The sequence below is a fragment of the Lissotriton helveticus genome, chromosome 1_2 (genome assembly GCF_964261635.1).
Source record: "Lissotriton helveticus chromosome 1_2, aLisHel1.1, whole genome shotgun sequence".
Classification (NCBI taxonomy): Eukaryota; Metazoa; Chordata; class Amphibia; order Caudata; family Salamandridae; genus Lissotriton; species Lissotriton helveticus.
The window spans coordinates 314789915-314806127 of record NC_136058.1 but is presented as its reverse complement, the minus strand read 5'-3'; the positions used below and the strand labels follow the sequence as shown (position 1 = coordinate 314806127).

Genomic DNA, 16213 nt, shown 5'->3' with positions numbered 1-16213 from the left:
CAGAAAGAATTTGGAGAGAGCCCAAGCTGTCTACACAGCACACTACAACAACAGACGCAACACCCGAGAGGCAGAACTGGAGAAAGGCGATTGGGTTCGGGTTAAGCAGGCCATCATGAAGAGAAAGGGAGAAAGCAAGTTTTCGCCGCCACTCAAGGTTGTAGAACCCTATGCCCGGTCAGCACTCCTGAGTGATGGAAAGGTATGGTCTATGGACAGAATGGCGAAGTGCAGCAAAATAGTAAAGTGGGAAGAGGAAGTAGAGGATGGAACTGAGCAAGTATTCGAGGAAGGAGGAAGTGAAGGACGAGAAAGGCGAGGAGAGGAAGTAGATAGAGCGGAAGAACAAACAGCAAGTGGAGAAAGAGAGGAGAGAGAGACTACGGAGGAAGGAGATAGAAGCAAAGTAGGAAGTGATATGAGTGCGAAGGACAGAGAAGAAGAAGGAGCGAGAGAACGGATGGAGAGTAAGTCGACAGACAGAGAGAGAAATAATGAGAGAGTGGAGACCCGAGCAGGAAGAAGAGTAAAGGTACCTGAGAGGTTCAAGGACTATGAAATGGACTGGAAGTAAGACTTTTGTACATTGTTTGGTTATTGCGTAAAGGGGGGAGATATGTGGTAGCGTTCTAGTGTTCCGTCCCCGGAACAGGAAGGGGGCGGACAGGATACGGAAGGCGGCCATGTTAGTTAGAGTTGGCGCCGACCGGCAGAGGCAAAGGCAGCAGTCTCCCGGCGCTCCTAATAAAGTAAGCTTGATCCACACTAACGTGTGCGCCTCATCATTATCACAGCATGTTTGTCATCAGCTCTCCGTGAAGTTGGTGTTACTGCATGAGAGGGAGTGCAGTGTTTCCATGGTATTTACAAGCATGGGTGGCAAACACGTGCCTATGCCGTGCTGTGCATTGTTTGCTTACTCCCTAGACTGGGAACAGACTGCACACAGCACATTGGGCAGACCCCCCAGGATATAGCGGCATGGATTAGCAAATTTAGCGGCACAAAAATGGAAATTTAGCGGCACAAATATGGAAATTTAGCGGCAATTTTGCGGCATTTTATGTGGCCATTTTTCCTAGAACAAACATAGATATCTTCGTTTTTTTAGTTATTTAACAACATGAAGCTATGTTTATTTGGTTTATTTACAATATGGTGCGGTGGGTGAAGGCTCACAGCTACGGTAGGTTTCATGTCTGGCTGCCGCTAGCGTTTCCATGAGCATTAAATGACATCACTCGGGTCGGAGGCTAAAGATAGCTCGCCATTCACGAAACGAGAGGCTACGTGTGTGTCTGGCCGTCACGTGTGGATCAATCCCTCCCCCCTCAGTCCCCACCCGTCTCCCACGATGCCCAGAAGTGCAGTCCCTGAGGGAGGTGCAAGTCTGCGGGACAGCAGTCTCCAGCTGATCGAAGTTAGAATAGGCGACAGGTGGCACGTGGTCTCGATGTTGCCCCTCCTTACTTTCTAGGCATTATTGTTTCAGACAGCATTGCGTTCTTTACTGCGGAAAACTCCTCTATTTGGTAAAAAAAACATTTTCCAGTGTTACTTTATAGAACCAACACGCAGGGGCGGCTGGTGACATTTGAAAGTGGTGTGGCGTAAACTAATTTGCATATTGCACCGCAGCGAGCGAGCCCGAACCACCTTGCATCCATCCATACATCATTCATGCATCCACCCATCCATCCACCCACCCATCCTGCATCCATACATCATTCATTCATGCATCCACCCATCATGCATCCACCCATCATGCATGCATCCATCCATACATCATTCATGCATCCACCCATCCATCCTGCATCCATACATCATTCATTCATGCATCCACCCATCCATCCACCCATCCTGCATCAATACATCATTCATTCATGCATCCATCCACCCATCATGCATCCACCCATCATGCATGCATCCATCCATACATCATTCATGCATCGACCCATCCATCCACCCATCCTGCATCCATACATCATTCATTCATGCATCCACCCATCCATCCATCCATCCATCCACCCACCCAGCATCCATACATCATTCATTCATTCACCCACCCATCCATCCACCCACCCATCCTGCATCCATACATCATTCATTCATGCATCCGCCCAGTCTCCACTGCATTTCTATTATATCCAAACGGTGCCTGGATAAGCTTGAGAAAATGGCAGCCGAAATGTTTCTTTCTTTTTGAAATAGATCTATTTTTGTCTGTATGTGTGTGCACATTAATTCTAATTTAATAGACAGCATTGAAGCTTTCAAAATAAAATACCTCTCTTAACACAACAGTTGCGCAGCAGCTCATGCCTCGAAATATCTTTGTGGAAGATATGTTGGCAAAACAGCACGTGCCGTTACAACAAGGCAGGTAAAACAACCAAATGATTCAAAACCCTGTGTAGGCAGATGGTTTTGTAGGGCAGCTTAGAATTCAAACTGCTGCAACTTCCAAAACATCACAAGAGGCTGTGGACGCCTGAAGAAAATATCCGGGAACCTAACGTGTGGTTCTTTTTTTGCTCAATTGCTGCTGATCAAGGCTCCGATTTTCAACAGGCTCTTTCTGAGAAAAAAAAAGAGACTGAGAGCTGTACACGCATTGTTCTGCTTGATCGCCTTTCACAGCTTGGCCAGGAGGAAGCAGATATTGGACGGCAGCACGGAATGACGTGTGTGCGCGCACAGCCAGTAAATGAAGATTTATGTGTTTTGCTGTCTCCCAGTAGAAACTTTTACAATATCGCGGCCACAAATGTAAATATCGCGGCAATCGCGCTAGTCCCGCGATTTCGCGATTTTTTCGTGAATCGCGAAATCGCGATAAGCTGGAGGGTCTGATTGGGGCGGTTTGTGGCAGAAACAATCCCGCTCTCGCTCGCCAGACTGTCCTTTCAAGAGTTGGGGTCTCGTGTTTCACTCGCTCACTCAGTGCATTTCAGCTTGGCTCTTTCCACCCTCCATTTTCAATGGTACCGGCCACCGCTGCGCGCGCCGAAGGTCACTATTGCGACAGGGGCTTTACATTCAGTGAGGTGGGGGTGCCCCTGGCTGCTAGAGGTGCTGGTGAGTCTTGGGGTGCTCTGCGGTAAGAAGCGATCCGTGGAGCAAAGGTGGAAACTAAGATTAAGAAATGTGAAATCTGTTCCGTGAAAAAACATCCCGCAATTACTGCCAGAAAGAAGAAACCTGCCAGAGATAACATGAACACCAAAAAGAAATAATCTGACCAGCAGAAAGTCATTTGAAGCATGTAAAATCTCAATTTGATCTCTAACTGACGCTCATATTAAATTTCAGTTCATCTTTTATGTAGACAAGATTGGTCAGTCTCCTTAGAGACTGTCAAAAATTGCAATGGCGACTATATTTCAAGTCGCCACAGCGGGGTATTGGGTAAAGTTTTCAATAAGCAATAATCGCGCCTCGGTTAGACCTCATTGGCTACGATACTGCCACTGCGCAAAGCTAAGTAACATACTGTGAATTACAAGCGCCCTCGCCGGAGTACCTCATGATACAGAGAGTGACTTTGGTTTGAATCAGTTCGGGGCGTTAACATAGCACTGTTGACTTACGACAGAAAAATCATGAATATTCTAGCTTTATTTCTGCAATTTTCATCAGCTCTCTGGCGCCAAAAGTTTCCCTGAGGCGCGCAGAGGATTGTGGGGAAATTGCATGGTAAGTAGCTCGTGAGACCGAGCTCTGCACTGGTTCCGGTGTTTCATGTTGGGGGCGGGGCTTGGTGCTGCTGGTGCATTGGAGGAATGGAGGCAGCGTCACAGGGGACGTTTCACGGAGCTACACTGTGGAACTTGCAGCATTTCAGTCTCAGATTTACACTATTGGCTTCATTGATTTCAAATCATTACTCCTCTAATCTTAAAATTCAAGGGAATCGTTTTATTAAAACTATAAATTATTAACCACCCAAGAGAAAATAACTGGTTTAGACTGTAGATATTTTTTTTTGGTCTGGAACTCGTGCTTAGTTCAGATACGTTTGTAAAGAACTCAAATGGTCGAGAAGTAACATAACAACGTTAAATCAGGGACCTCCAATCAGTCATTGTTGTGTACTTAGGGGCATATTATCAAGGGTGGCGATAGGCAATTATCGCCGCTTTTGCGGCCGTTTTCGACGCTAAGCGGCGATAATTCTATCGCCCTATTAGCAAGCTGTCGCTACCTGATGTTAGCGACAGCTTTTAGGCGATAGCGAACGGTTTGGCGCCCGCTTTGCATTACAGCGATGTTTATCGCTAATGACATGCAAAGTGGGCGTACCCAACCAGTTAGCGACTGAAAGCAGTCGCTAACGTCGCCATCGCCTATTAGCAAGGCAGGCATAGCGATGGAAATATTGTCGCTAAGCGCGAATATCTCCAAATACTAACACCTGCCCAGACCAGTTCTTAGCCATGTTATCCAATGGGAGGTGGATAACATGGCTAAGAGCATTTCGTCGCTAATGCGTGAATATCGCTTTATTCTCAGCGATATTCACGCATTTCGCCGCTATCGCTGGATATTTTAGCACAATGGAGAAAAACGTTGCTAATAGCATGTTTTCTCCTCTAACATATCCAGCGATAGGCAGCGATTAAAAAAAATGCGCTAAGCGCATTTTGCGATAAATATCGCTATTCCTTGGTAATATGACCCTTAGTTTCCCCCAATAAAACCAAGTGCGCAGGTTGCAGGTTTAAACCTTTAACTTTTATTTATTCACTTGGAGCGCCAGGAAGGCGTCCGATCGGCTCTCGGACTCAGCGCTATGTCCCGTTACCGCAATGACTAGAGCGCATGCTACATATAATAATAATAATAATAATACAGAATTTTGTAAAGCGCGTGCGGTTACCTCAAACGGAAGTGTCCCGGCGCTAAGCGTGCAGTACGAGAGATGGAAGTGGTGAGGGGAAGTCCATGGCTCAGATCTAATGGGTAAAAAGCCAAGTTTTCAGGCCCTTTCTGAAACCAGCCTCTGAGGGGGCTAGCTGTAAGACAGGCGGCAGGGTGTTCCACAGCTTTGAGTATTGGCCGAGAAAGTCCTACCACCCAAACGTACCCTTCTTACTCGCGGAACGAGTAGCTGGAGTAGAGCGCTGGAGCGTAGGAGTCTCGACTGTGTATATCTGGGGAGTCGTGCTTTTAGATACTTGGGGCAGCTCCCATGTAAGGCTCTAAAGGCCAAAGTCAGAGCCTTAAATTTTATTCTGCTTGCTACTGGCAGCCAGTGAAGTGCGCGCAAATGCGGAGAGACATGCTGCTTGTACGGGATACACTTTATCAGCCTCGCAGCAGCATTTTGAATGGTTTGCATCCGTTGGATCAAGTATTTGGGCAAGCCCAGGTACAAGCCGTTGGCATAATCCAGCCTTGAGGTGACCATAGCATGGATTACTGTTTTCCGGCAGCATTCAGGTAGAAGCAGGAGAATTTTTCGCAAATTCCTCAATTTGCTTTAGCAGCCTCCTAAGACCTGTTGGATGTGGGGAGAGAAAGATAAACTATCATCCCACTTCACCCCCAGATTTTGTGCCTTTGTGCTAGGGAGGGGCGCCTGACCCAACTCAGCAGGCCACCACAGCTCTGAAGAGGGGTAAGGGCCTTTTCCGAAGAAAATAACCACCGTTTTACCGGCATTCAGTTTCAATTTGTTTGTATTCAACCAGCTCGCTACATCGCGAAGGCACCCTTTGAAATTGGCAAACGCTGCCTCCGACACCTCCGAATACGGGAAAACAAGCTGGGTGTCATCGGTGTACGAGACTGCCGTGACTCCCCAGTTCGCAATTAAAGAAAAAAGAGGGGCTACATAAACCTTAAAGAGTAGCGTGCTAAGAGCAGAGCCTTGAGGAACCCTGCAGCCCAATCGCTTAGGTTTGGAGGAAAAGGCGCCCAGCGCCACCTTCTGTGATCTATTAAGCAGATACGAGCGCAACCACCCTAGTACTCGTCCCTGAAGGCCAATCTCCTCCAGACGTTGTAATAGTCTGCTGTGGTCGACCGTATCAAAGGCGGCCGATAGATCCAGGAGCACCAGCATAGCAGATGCCCCTGAATCCAACGACCACCTAACCAACTCAGCCACCTCGATCAATGCGGTCTCGGTGCTGAAACCGGGCCTAAAGCCCAACTGGGTTTCATGCAAGATGTTATTATCCTCCATGAATCTATTCAATTGACGTTGAATCAGTTTCTCCAGCATTTTGCCTTGTGCTGCCAGTAGCGAGATTGGGCGTAGATTGCTGAGATATGCCGCATCTCCGTTAGGTTTCTTTTTCAGAGGGAGGAGTGTGGCGTGTTTCCAACAATCAGGAAACACCCCCGTGGAGATAGACATATTCCATATGCCGAAGAGTGGGCGCGATTGAGTCCGCCATCAGACTCCAAAGCTTAGGTGGACAAGGGTCATCTGGTGACCCTGATTTGCATCTCTTTATTTCCTGCAGAGCCTCAGCGAGTGTTATCGGCTGAAATTGACATAGGGTCACAAGAGGGGCGCTAGCCTCTGCCGTATCGGACATTACCGTGGGCCTAGATTGGGTGAAGGTGCCATTCACTTTCGTTCTTTTATCATCAAAAAATTCAGAAATATTATCACAGAGAGTCTCCGAAGGAATAACCTGTTTCAATACTTCTAGGTTTGAAAAAGGTCTGCACCACTTTAAATACTTCTTTGCTAGAATGTTCTGCTTGTTGAATGGAGGTGGCAATAAAAAGTTTTTTTGCCTTTTTTATTGATTTATGAAGCTTGCGGATGGCTGTCTTATAACACTCCCTAGCCAGTTTGCAATAGTTTGCCCTCCACAGCCGCTCCAGCCTCTTGCAGGCTGCTTTTTCTGCCCTCAGCTCCATTGAAAACCAGGGGGCAGAGGGAGAGCCCCTCCGTGATACTGCACGTTTAGCTGGTGCAATATAATCCACCATATCGCCTATCCACTGATCCAGCGCCTTAGCATCAGCATTCGCATTAGCGGTAAGTGCAGAGGGGTTCAGTGTCAGGGCTGGGCCAATGAATTCAGGTTGTAGATTTTTCCATTGTCTCTGCAGGAAGGAGCGTCTTCCCACCTCCCCCGCCCCCCACCTGGCAGTGTAACAACGAAGGGGATCAGAGCGTGATCCGACCACAGCAATGGCTGAGGCGCCTCAACTGACGTGTCCCTAACGTTGGAAAATATCAGATCAAGCGAGTGTCCCGCTCTGTGCGTGGGCCCAGTGATAGTCAGTGTCAGGTTGGCCGCGCTCAGGGTAGAAAATAGCTGCTCCGCCAGCTCTCCCTTCTTTACCATAAACAACATTATAACATGAGTCTCAGAGTCTACCTGCCAGCCAGGTACTTTACTTCTCCCAGTTCATAGTCTCTATATCTGGCTGGCCTTACCACAGTTCTCCCCGCACGCGTACGTCTTACCGATGTAGAGGTGAACCTCTCCGTACTCTCCATGGGCATTTGAACCTCTCTTCTTCCGGTTCCCTGGAGACTTCCTGTCTCAGAATTTTCTCCAGAATTTCCTTGATGTTCTACTGCGACATGTTCTTCTTCGCCTTTCAACTCCTCTTTTCTCTCCTCTTCTGCCGATTCTATCTCACCTTCCCTTGGCTGTGCGCCGCTGTTGGGTGGAACTTGATAGTCCTTTACTCTCTGTTCATCTTCCCTGGTCCACTTCAATATCCTGTTGCACTTGGACATGCGATCTTGAGACCATACTTTCCCATCACTGAGCAAAGCAGCTCTGTCATACACTTCTTTTACTTGCAGGGATACACTGTACTTGCTGTCTCCTTTCCTTCTCAACTGGGCTAGTTTGACTCTGACCCATTCCCCCTTTTCCAACACAGTCTCTTTTACGTTACGCTTTTTGTTGTAGTGCTCTGTATATATTCTTTGTGCTCTCTCCAAATTGTGATTGACTACGGCAGGTGACCATTTACTTGTAATGGTGCGTTTCTTCCACGCTAGATTGTCCTTGGTGAAAGGTTCTCGTCCTCTCAGGATTTGGAAGGGACTGTATCCAGTGCAGGTGGGAGTGATCCTATATGCCCACAGCATGCTCCTCACCTCCTTTTCCCAGTCCTTTCCTACTCCTCTGGCAGATTGGATGGACCCCATTATGACTCTATTAAACCTTTCGGCTAAACCATTTCCTGCAGGGTGGTATACCGAAGTGTGTTTAACTTTGATGCCATTTCTCTCCATGTAGTTGTTCCATTTATCTGACGTAAATTGTGGTCCATTGTCACTCAGAATGGAGCGGGGAATGCCTTCACGAAGGAATGTAGCTGTGAGGAACCTTAGTACCGTCTCCGTGTCCATCTCTTCCTGCACGTCAATCTCTGGCCCCTTTGAATATCTGTCTATAAGAACCACTACATATTTCGGTACTCCCTGTATGTATAGCACGGGACCCAAAATGTCTATCGACAACTCCTCCCACGGGTTGGCCGGGTTGTCGAACTTCCCTAACGAAGGGCGCATTACTGTCAGGGATTTATCTGCTCTTTGTCACTGATCACATTCCCTGACATGTCTCTCAACTTGGCTGTCCATTGCTGGCACCAGTACATCTGTTTAGCCCTCATCTTAGTTTTGACAATACCCAGGTGTCCTTCGTACAGCATCACAAATAAATGCGGTATCAATGATGATGGGGGAATTACTTTATTACCTCTAAAGAGGAATATCCCTCGGTCTCCTGCTCATAACTCCTCCCTCACCTCGAAGAACCTCCTGTGCTCTTCTTTCAGATGTCTCTTTTCCGACCATCCTTGCAGTACAAATCTTTTGACTTCCTTGATGTCAGCATCGACCTCGTAGGCTTGCTTCCATTCTTGTTCACTTATTACTTTCTCATGATCTTCCATAAATGGGACACTGACTTCATCCTCCTCTGAGTGTTGCGGGGCCCCCTCCATGGCTGAAGCTCGACTGAAATAGTCAGCTACTTTGTTCCTTGCCCCCGAGATTTACTCTACAGCATATCTGTAGTCCAGTAATTTCAGAGACATTTTTGCAATGCAGGGAGTTGCATCTGCATGTCCGCATGATGTGAGCACCTTGACCAGGGGCTTGTGGTCCGCTTTGAGCATGAATCTTGTGCCCCATAGGAACTGGCGAAACTTCCCCATGCCCCATACTGCAGCAAGCATCTCTTTTTCTATCACGCTGAACTTCTGCTCTGTGGGTGATAGTGACCTGTACGCAAAGCTGGTGGTGGCCATCTCTCCGCTCATCCACTCCTGCATAAGGACTGCCCCCAGCCCTTTCTCACTTGCGTCAGTGGTTAGTATGGATTTCCCTAGCGGATTGAATCCTTGAATGGGGATTGCCTCGCTGATGTCCTCCTTGATTCTCCGAAACACTTCTTGTGCCTCCTCCATCCACTCAAAGGATGTTTTTTCTCTAATAAGTTGTCGCAGATGGTGAGTCTTAGAGGCGAACTGCTGCACGAATTTACTATAATACTCCACCATTCCTAAGAATGATCTTACTTCCTCTTTGCTCTTCGGAGAAGGTGCCTCACATATCGCTTTGACATGTGTGTGTTTGGGAGTGACGCCTTAATCACTAATTTTGTGTCCCAAGTAGGTAACTGACGACATTCCAAACCAGCATTTTCCCTATTCAGCCGTGAGCCCATTCCTGTCCAGTACTTGTAACACTACCGCCAGCTTCCTGTCATGGTCTGCTTGCTGTTTGCCTATCACCAAGATGTCATCCTGGAAGTATTGTACTCCATCTACTTCTTTGAACAGTTTGTGCATTCATTTTTGGAATACAGCCGCTGCTGACGCAAGGCCAAACGGCATTCTGCGGAACTGGTAGCATCCGAAGGGCGTTATGAAGGATGTTAGCTTGCGGCTCGTGTGATGCAGGGCAATCTGATGGCAGGCCGAGGAGAGATCAATTGTAGCCATTTTATCCCATTTTATCCCCTTTGTTTTTGCTAGAATTTCTTCTATCCTTGGTAGTGGGAACTTCTCCACTATAATGTTTTTGTTCAGCTCTCTCAGGTCCACGAACAAACGGTCTTTGCCATTGGGTTTCATCGCCATTACTAGCGGAGCCAACCACTCAGAACGATTTATCGGCTCGATGATGCCATTGTCTTCCAACCTCTGTAGTTCCTGTTGCACTGCCTCTCTGACTGCTAGCGGCACATTCCGCACCTTGTGGGATACTGGTTTGGCACCCTCGTTGAGTTTGATCCTGTGTGTGAACTTTGTTAGTTTCCCTATCCTGCCTCCAAACACTGTGGGGAATTTCTCCTTCACTCCGGTGATATCCGGCTGTTGTTCAGTGCTGGTCATTAAGACCTGGGTGGCGCCTCCTGGATTCAGTTGTATTCCTAAGTCGCCTTGGTCCATCCATCCCAGAACTGAAGGGCCTTTCTCTGCTACATATAGTTTGCATATCGCACTCCGGTCTTTGAACTCGAATTTCAGGACTCGGTACCCGACCCTTGGGATGGGTTCACCAGTAAATGTGACCGGGCGGATATCTGGAGGTTCCAGATGTGATCCCAGGCAATGTTTAAAGTTTTCATTCCACACACTTCTTTGTATTATAGTGTACGGGGATCCTGAGTCTGCCACCATCTTGATCGGTACTCCTCCCACAACTAGGTCGCATTGCGGTTTCTTGGAGCGGTTGCCATCTATGTCCAGTACGCATTCCTCTATACATAGCACATTGTCTTCTTCTTCTTCTTCATCTTCTGCTCCTACTTCTTGTGCTACATACTTGACGGTCGGTTTCTTCAGCTTGCGGTGACATACTTTTTCAAAGTGCCCGACAACTCCGCAGAACATACACTTGGCACAAAAGGCTGAGCAACGTTTGTCGTATGCCGCGTGGGATGGGCTGCCACACCTGTAGCATGCGTTCAGGCCTTCCTTGTTGGATTTCTTCGTCTGCGCTGGTCAGGGTGTCCATTTGGTTTGCACCTTCCCTTCCGACGCCGTTGTTTTGCCTCTTTCTGGTGGTTCCGCTTCCGTGACTCTGTTAACCATGGGCCTCACTGTCGCTTCTCTCTGCGCACCTTTTTGATAGCTCCGCCTACTTTACCATGGCTATGACTTCCTTCAAAGTAGCATCTCCATTCACCCACGGTTTGTCTTGGATCGCCGTGTTTGTAGTGTGCATGACTATTTGGTCTTTTATAAATTCATCATGCAGGATGCCAAATTTACACGTTATCGCTAAGTTCTTTAATGCTGCTACGTATTGGTCTATAGACTCTTCCCCTGCTTGTTTCCTCTGTTGGAAATTGTACCTGTCTATGGACGTGCATGCCGCAGGTCTGTAGTGATTGTTCAGGTCTTCTATCGCATGTCGGAACATGTCGTCGTCTGCTGCCTGTCGTGGTGTGGGGACTAGATTCTGGAAGCCCTGATGCCTTCCAGGCCCAAGTTGTGGAGTATAATTCTCTTCCTCCTCTTGCTGGGAAATGCTTCCCCACTCTCATCTTCTAGAGCTTCTAGGTAGTTCATAAAATACTCCCTCCAGTCCTCCCATTTCATCAAGGGGTCACCCGGTTTGGGTAGGAATGGGATCGGCGTTGTGAGTGAGGACGCTTGAGCACACATTTCTGCACATATCGCAGGTGTTGCTTCTTCCCCTCTAGGACTGCCCGGTGCTCTTTGGCTACTCTGATGTGCTATGTCTTGCTGAGGCTCCAATTTGCCCCCTTCGCTGTGCTGCGCGTGTTCCGCCAGGGCCTCTACCAGATACGCTGGGTCCTTCTAGCCTGATATTGTCACCTTTGACAAGAGGTTCGCCTACTCTGCTCTTCCCCCTTTTTCCTTGTGGATTGGTACTCACACCGGCTCCAATTGTCTTCCTTCGCGTGCTTCCCTATGTGCAGTTGTGCATGTGCCCTCCACGCATTGGGCTCCGTCTCTTCCCTCTCGGTGAATCTGGGGTGTCCCTTGTCTCTCTTCCACCCACCCTCCTGCTAGGGGCTATAAGTAAATAGCCAGCAAAAAGAACTTCCTGTTTTGTTTCCTGTCGGTGGACATGACAGGAAACACTAGATATTTATTGGCCACTTACTTTGTTGCTGCACGCGCTTCAGTTTTCTCCTTTGCTGGGCTCTGGGGGTGCAGTTGAACCTTCATGGGAGCAACTGGTGTCGGGACGCTTGGCCTCCTCGACTCTGTGAGTTACTCCGGGTGCCTGATTTGCTGGGATTGTTGGTCCCCAATAGCCTTCAATTTCTTCTTCTTTGTTGTGCATTGAATTTCATTCCAGGGGCCTCTGGTATTGCTCCGCTGTGTGGCGCAGTATGGGTGCTTTCCCTCCTACTTATTTTGGCTGGGCATACAGCGGTGAGGCGTTTGCCATGTTTCCCTGCCACACCGCTGTGGTTGGGCGTGGGGGGGGGCGTTTTCTGCATCTCTGCTTGGTGACTTTTCGACCCCAAAGGTATAGAGGAACATTGGGTCCTTAAACCGGGGTCTTCATCAGGATGAGAGGAACTACCTATGAGTAAATTTGATGTAAAAATTGCAAAATTACTAGGGGTGACGTAAAAGATTTAAAATGTATGATAAGTGAAATGACAGTAAATATTCACCTTATTTCCACAGCAGATATGTCAGTGGAATGTATCAAATAGATGAGACCCATGGGCTCATGTGGCAGAGACACCAGTTGTTTCAAAGGTGTTGAGGATTTTTAGACCATGCTGGAAATAATGAAAAGCACGTCAGCATTTTGAAAAATGGACACAGTTACTAAAGTAGAACAAAGCTTATCAGGGCGTAGCACTTACTAATCATAATGGTCAAACACTCAATGAATGATCCAAAACGCATCGGCAAGGGATGTATTCCCGTTTTGAAGATGTCCGTATGTAGAGGTAAGTGGGTAAATCTGGAGGATTCTATAATGAGGGGACAAAGATATTATCATAGGCCTGTTAGGCTTGTGAGGGCTTAGACTTCAAAGTTACCAAAAATCTGTTAGATATTTAGTGGGTTACGCCAGTCGGCGGAAGAAACAAATACCTCTGTATGCCATAAAGGAATCCAGCTGTGTGTCATGCAGTGTCGATTTCCTCGAGACTAAATATAGACAGTGGGAAGGTCAACGTGACATGGCTCAGTTCATGTCGGGAGCACAGTCGCTAAGTGCTTACCCTGACGGTCCAGTACGGCAAATGTCATAATTGAGCAAAAAGTCTGTAAGCATCGATAAACAGGATGTTAGGTCATCAAGGAAAACCAGAGGGGAAGTTTGTATCAAAGAACCATGGGGCATATTATCAAGAAAGGGCGTTACATTATTGCCGCTTTTATCGGCAGGAAACTGCTGATAAAGCGGCGATAATGAGCTTGATAATATGCTCTATGAATTCCAATCGAAGCCCATGTTAGATGTGAAGACATCTATTATGGGCTTCGATTGGAATTCATAGAGCATATTATCAAACCCATTATCGCCGCTTTATCGGCAGTTTGCTGCCGATAAAAGCGGCAATAATGTAACGCCCTTTCTTGATAATATGCCCCTAGTGTCAAATCAAATGTTTGTGAAAAACAATTGTGTATCACATGGATTTGTGTCAAAATACATTTGAAACGTAAATAATGGATGTGAGATGGTTTTGCATAAGAAATCTATTTGATACATTCCACTGACATCGATTTGATACTTTCCACTGACATATTTGCTGTGGAAATAAGATGAACATTTACTGTCATTTCACTTATCATACATATTAAATCTTTTAGGTCACCCCTAGGTATTTCGTGATTTTTACTTCAAATTCACTCATCGGTGGCTCCTCCCATCCTGATGAAGACCCCGATTTAAGGACCCAATGTTCCTGTAGATCTTTGGGGTCGAAAAGTTGACTGTTCCCAATTGTGCACCTGCACTGCTAGAGTACCCACAGATAGATAACAGTGATTGAGTGACTGTATCTCTACAATACTGTGTATCTTGATTTATTTTTGGTCACTGAGATGCCAGACAGGTCTTTGTAAATAGATTTTATATTTCGCTATTTTTTAGCTCTGAAACCCGCACAATTCCTAGCACACCACTATCACTTTCCTTTGGAGCACCTTCTGCGCATATTGGGCCAGATGTAGGTGTCAAAATACCGGTCGGAATTGGCCGAAAATACCGATTTTTGGCCGTTTCCGACTGGTATTTTGACATTGGTATGTAGGGGCACTGAAAACATACAGATTTGGTAATTTTACCGATTCGGTAAAAATTACCGATCGGTAAAATTACTGAATCTGTATTTTCCTATGTAGGTAGCACTTCTAACAGTGCTACAGGGCCTTTAGAATTCGTTATTTACCATGTAATACAATTGCATGGTAAATAACAAATTCTTGTGTACATGCACATCTGTGCATGTACACCTGTGCCATGTGGCACACAGACATGCCCTAAGGGCATGTCTGTGTGCCACATGGCGCACAAGCCAGTTACAGGGGTGCAACAGGGTGTCAAATGAACACTCTGTCCCCCTTGTAAATTCGGTATTTTTACCGATTCTGTAATTACCAAATCGGTAACTGCCATTGAATCCTATGGGCTTCAAGGCCCATAGGAATCAATGGCAAATACCGATTCTGTAATTACAGAATCGGTAAATACCGAATCATACCGATTCGGTATTTGTTACCGAATTTCTACCTACATTTGAATTATCGATTCATGAATACCGAATCGGTAAAATTCTGTATTTATGAATCGGTAATTCACATTTACCTACATCTAGGCCATTGTATTGATTACTTGCATTATGCCAAATGCTGATATAAATATTCTTTTGAATTAGAATTTTAAGTGATTAGTGTGGTTATTTTGGGTAATGTGACTAGAGTGAATATTTCTCTTCCACTGTGACCACCTATTTTCTACTTGCTATGTACTTATAGCCCCCGGCAGGAGGGTGGGTGGAGCTTAAAGCGTTTCCTGTTTTGTTTCCTTTCAGCTGCATATACCTCATTAGTTATGACTGGGTCGAGGACGAGTATGACTAGCAGTAATGAGGATTACCGTTAGTAATCAAAGCATCAGGAGCTACTGGCAGCTGGCTGTCACCCTTTGAGCAGCCTGCAGTCTAACATCTCCCTTTAATCCTGTTTTAACCTATCTTTATTGTTTCACTTAATGTAAGGCCCCTTTGCAGTACTTGCCGCCCTCCCCCAAACCAGCTGCTCGGATTGGCTGAATTCAGCTTAACCTTGGGCGAGGAGGGGTGAAACGGGTGATGGCAATGCCAAAACACAGCACAAGCCGCATTAGACTGCCCACCGTAAACCACACTGCCTTCCTCTGCAGCTCGGCACAGAACTTCCATCCTGCACTACCAGTCCTTTCAAGTACCACGCATCAGGCGTTAGACTAACTCATTTTAATGTGGTGGTCTGCATTACCACATTAAAATGCATGAGTAATCACACATTTTCAGCGCCGTGATAACCTCCATACTGTGAGGGGTGAAGCAGGGTGGTTTCGACCGTCTGAGCTGCATTTGATTACAGCAGAGCGGCGCCTAAGTGCCCTGCTGAATGAGGGACAGCAGTCCCCGGGGTTGCAGCTCAGAAGGGATAACAGGAGCACTGTGAGCCCTCGAGTCGACCCCCAAAGTTGCTGCTGCAGTCCGGCGCCAGGGTGAATGTGTCACACCTCCTGCATACACATGCTGATGTACAGCCCCTTGTCATGGCCATCCCCTGGGGTTGTGTCCAATCACGGGCGTTGTGACTCTGAGAGCAGGTACCACACAATTCCAAATCAGGTTCATGTATTAATGCAGGTTTATATAGCGCGGACTTTACCCAAAGGTGTCAGAGTGCTTTACAATACAACCAACTAAGTTACATAAGGAGATTTACACACTAACAAGTTTCATATACAATCAGGATCATTTAAAAAAAATTAAGGTGGCAAAATTAGATTAATACAGGTACCGAATCCATATTTACAAAGTGGCGCTCACATGAATGCCAAGCGGCTTTGAGGGTCATGAAATGGGTTGACTTATTCCTGGAAGTAAGTAGAAGTCATTTGCCTTGTGTGCACCTTCATTACAAAGTCAGCTGCAATTATTTTCATTATAGTTACTTGTGGTTAAGCCTGACTTTTATATTGTATTTTTTGTGCGCATAATGGCAGGTGGGAAGTTAAATCTATGGGCCCGATTCACAGAATGAACTTAAG

General features: G+C 46.7%; 1 non-coding gene across 1 annotated transcript; it reads right to left on the bottom strand.

The window, feature by feature from the left end:
* Positions 1-3342: 3342 nt before the first annotated feature.
* On the bottom strand, positions 3343-3482 carry LOC144808079 (U4 spliceosomal RNA). Its single transcript, XR_013606616.1, has one exon. It is a non-coding gene; the product is annotated as a U4 spliceosomal RNA (small nuclear RNA).
* Between the last annotated feature and the right edge of the window lie 12731 nt (positions 3483-16213).